We start from the raw sequence: 4,428 nt of genomic DNA on the forward strand, positions 1-4,428 counted from the left end.
TTTAAAAATTTGAAGAACCTCCGTAACGATCTCAATCAATAACCAGTTTCTAGGATCGTACGGTGCACATTTACCCCTATTTGACAAAATTTGATGAAACGCAATTAACGATTGTTTTTGTTGGATGGCTTTCTCAAACATTTCACAAGTCGAGTTCCATCTTGTTGGACAATCCCAATTAGGCCCCAACCATTGACAGTTAGCTTCTTCACAAAATTTTTTGTATCTTGAAAATGTTGAATTGTTGCTAAAAACATCTCGTAACATTCTTTTAAAATTGTTTCTTTGCGTTTCGATCACGTTTAACCCATCTTGCACGGCCAAGTTGATAATATGTGCAATGCATCGGCTATGAAAAAACGCTCCATCACAGATAGGTTTATACTTTAATTTTAAATGGCCAACCGCGGCCGTATTGTTGGACGCGTTATCAAACGATATTGAAAAGATTTTATCTTCAATCTTGTATTGTCGAATGACTTTATCCAAGAGTTTAAAAATATTTCTACCCGTGTGCGGGTAATCAAACAATTGAAACGCAACGGTTCGTTTCATCATTTGCCACGACCGGGGGTCAACCCAATGAGCCGTCACACAAATGTATGAGTCGGGCGAACCATTAGGTACCGACCACACATCCGTTGTTAAGTTCACACCAGTTTGTAAGTTTGAAAAGTATGAAATTAGTTCGGATTTAGCGTTTTTCCATGCTTTAAGACAATCTCTTCTAAGGGTCGAACGACTTACGTGTTGGTAGCGTGGTTGAACATACTTTTGCATCATCTCCGTGAATTGAGGGTTGTCGAAGTGGTTGAAAGGAAGTGATTGTTGAATCACAAAGTTGCCAAACTGTTGACGTACCGCTTCAAGGTCGTACGTAAACACCGTTCCTTGATTCGTCATCTCCGGCTGCGAACTACTTCCGGATTCGTCCTTCAAGACCTTGCAAGAGGGCTTTTCTACATGAGCTCTTAAACTGGAGTTTGCTTCTTTGTTATAAAACTTCAAACAATGTTTGCATCTAGCTTTTTGGGTTCCGTTAGACATTTCGCATAGGTCGAAATGTTGCCAAATATCTTGGTTTCGTTTCGTGGGGATGACCCGAACGACGGTTTCTCCCGTGTTCGAGGCACCCATGTTGACCGATGAAGCAGCACTTTGGGAGGCCATGATAATCGACTACGAATTAAGAGTGGTATACTCGAGTATGAAATAAACGACTACGAAAGAAGAGCGTTTGGAGTTGTATAATCGCGTATGAAATAAACGTTTAGAGCGTTTGGAGTTGTATAATCAAGTGTGATCTAACCAATACCCAACCTAAACTAATATAGATGTTTGTGGGGGTAAAATGGTAAAAAAACAAAAAAAAAACGGCTAAAAAACGGTCAAAAAAAAAAAAAAACGCTATAAAGCCGTTTTGGTAACGTTCGAAAACCGGTTTTAACCGGTTAACCGGTTATTAAAAAAACCGGTTAACCGGTTTTTTTAATAACGGTAATAAACCGGTTATTTTAAAAACCGGTTAACCGGTTTTTTTAATAACCGGTTATTAAAAAAAACCGGTTATAAAAAAAACCGGTTATAAAACCGGTTTTGGCTCCAAAACGTATAACCGATACGTAAACCGGTCAAACCGGTTTTTAAAAAAACCGGTTTTTAAAAAAACCGGTTTCCGGTTGAACCGGCCAAACCGGTTCCGTAACCGGTTTTTTGAACACCTCTATTTGAGATACACAATCAAAAAACAACCAATACAAAATGAAGCCCTCCTTCATCTTCATCCATCCCATTCTCATTCCCTTGCTGCTATCAGTCGCTAGCGCCGCATACAAAAATCTGATCCCACCAACGTTCAACGTCTTACGTTTCGGTGCAGTTTCTCACCGAATCACCGATAACACCAAGGTACATTCTTCTAGTCATTTTTTTTTTTATTTTTGAACAACTATTATTCTACTCTTAAATATTTATGAATATTTTATTCAGGTTTTACTAGGCGTTCATTTCAGCATGAAATAATGCGTGTAGTCATAGTGGTGGAGGTAGGGTTGTGGTCCCGAGAGGGACGTATATGCTTGATGCGGTTATGTTCATTGGTCCGTGTAGGGAACCTATGGAGTTTATTATAAGGGGTTCGTAAGAAGCTTCAAATAATCCAATGAACTTTTTTGTTGATCATTGGATTACTTTTAAATATATCGATCAACTGACGATCGGAGGGCGGTGGTTCGTTGCTTGGTCACGGCGGTGCTGCTTGGCATTACAATGACTGTAACCGCAATTCTCGTTGCAAGACTCTTCCAGTTGTAAGTCCATAATTTTTTCCTTAAATTTTATTCACTTCATAAAAGATGTGTACCCGTATCTCATTTTTTTATTTTATCTATATTTAGAGCATATCTGGGATTGAGTTTAAAAACAACTTATTGACCTATTCGATTTTTTAAAAGACCAATAAGTTAAATGGTGCTTGACAATCACAAAAATTCTTTTTATTTAGTTTTTTAAAGAGTTAAAAAACAGTTTTCTAAAAGTCTATAATCCGAGCTTTTCAAAATAGCTTTTTGAAAAACTCAATAAGACAATAAACAGTTTTCAAACTCAATCCCAAATATGACCTTAATTAAATGATACATGTTCTATGATTCTTTTACAATTATTACTGTTTATTTCATTCACAAAAAAGTATAACAAATTATAAGTTAATACATATAACAAAATCATTATTCAACTATGAAAAAATTATATATGTAAATAAATATAAATAAAGAAGGAGACGAGTTTCTTAATCTTTATCCATATTTTTCATATATTTAAAGATTATAAAGAGTAAGATGTGAATGCTCTAATAAATATTAAAATTTTAGTTTTGTATATTTTCAGACATATATATTGTTTTAATTGCTATATTGTTTCTTAATTGGAATTAGACCATGCGGCTTGATTTTGTTACCAATTCAAGAATAAGCCACATTCGGTCAATCAACAGCAAGAATGCTCATTTCAACATTTTTGCGTGCCGCAACTTGAACATGTCCAATATTCGGATTAGTGCCCCCGAGGATAGCCCGAACACCGATGGTATCCACATCGGTGGCTCACAGCAAATCCGAATCCAAGACTCTACCATAATGACCGGTGATGATTGTGTGTCAATTCTAGCGGGGTAGTCACGATATCATAGTGACAGGAGTGCATTGTGGGCCAGGACACGGGTTTAGCATTGGTAGCTTGGGTTGGTCCCACAACGAAGAGTTTGTAACCGGTATAACTATACGTAACTCAACATTATACGGGACCCAAAATGGACTTCGGATTAAAACATGAGCACCCTCTAATCCTAGCCTTGCTTCGGATATTATGTTTGATGACATAACCATGGTTAACGTGAATAACCCGATTTTTATTGACCAACAATATTGTCCAAGGGCCCCTTGCAATTATAAGGTAACTCTCCACCTATTAGAATATCTCGTGTTTATAACATAATTGATAATTTATTTTAACATTCGTGTTTTCAGGCACAATCAAATGTTCAAATAAAAAACGTGACATTTAGAAAAGTGCGTGGTAAGTCGAGTTCTAAGATTGCAGTAAAGATCCAATGTAGCAAAACCGTGCCTTGTGAAGGGATTAAACTCGTGGACATTAACTTGGCTTATCACGGGCGAGAACAAGGACGGGCGGTGTCATCTTGCTGGAACGTCGAAGGAGAGTCATATGGCCCTCAATTTCCCTCTGGTTGTCTATAGAACAAGAACTTTTACTTCTTTTTCTTATTTCAACCTGAGAAGGTTTTTAATGTTCTTTCCGGTTGTTTTTGTAAATGGAAGTTTATAGAACTAATTAATGGGGCTCTATGAATCTCCATGAGGATTGAGAGTATAATGTCAATCCTTTTTTATCTGCATCATAAGTTTTATGTTATTGTTGATTTTCTTATTTAAATGTTTAAATTTAAATAATCTTTACTTAAAAGTAAAAAAAAATAGCAATAACATTGTAAAGTTTGTTTAGGAAAAAAAAAGTGACGTGGCCATCGTGTACTTAAAGTTTTAAACATGTAAGACCATACGTAGTGGAACTCCTTTAAAATGCTCCTTAATCCCTGGCCACTTAAGGCCGAGAGACTTTTTGAAGGCCAAATTTCCCAAAAAGCCCCCCAAAGGCGCCGCGGGCGTTTTGAAGAAATATGACCCATTGAAAATGCCAACTGCGAAAGGCCTAATAATTAAATGATGATCCCCATTGTTATAATCATCACATTTTCCTTATGCTGCTACCTTGAAAGTGTTTTAATAATCACATTTTAATCAGTTTATTCATTTACTGATTTTTTAATTTAATTCGTGCTGCTTTACATCACTACTACTAATTAAAAAATCAATAGCCACTTCTCGTCACATTTTAAGAAAAGGTTTAAAA

General features: G+C 36.3%; 1 pseudogene; it reads left to right on the forward strand.

The window, feature by feature from the left end:
- The first annotated feature begins 1,792 nt into the window (after window positions 1-1,792).
- On the forward strand, window positions 1,793-3,755 carry LOC143552831 (exopolygalacturonase-like; annotated as a pseudogene).
- Window positions 3,756-4,428: the final 673 nt, after the last annotated feature.

This window comes from Bidens hawaiensis, unplaced genomic scaffold, assembly GCF_021521415.1.
Source record: "Bidens hawaiensis isolate Kalapana, Puna unplaced genomic scaffold, B.hawaiensis_p1.1 tig00017039_1, whole genome shotgun sequence".
Taxonomy (NCBI): Eukaryota; Viridiplantae; Streptophyta; class Magnoliopsida; order Asterales; family Asteraceae; genus Bidens; species Bidens hawaiensis.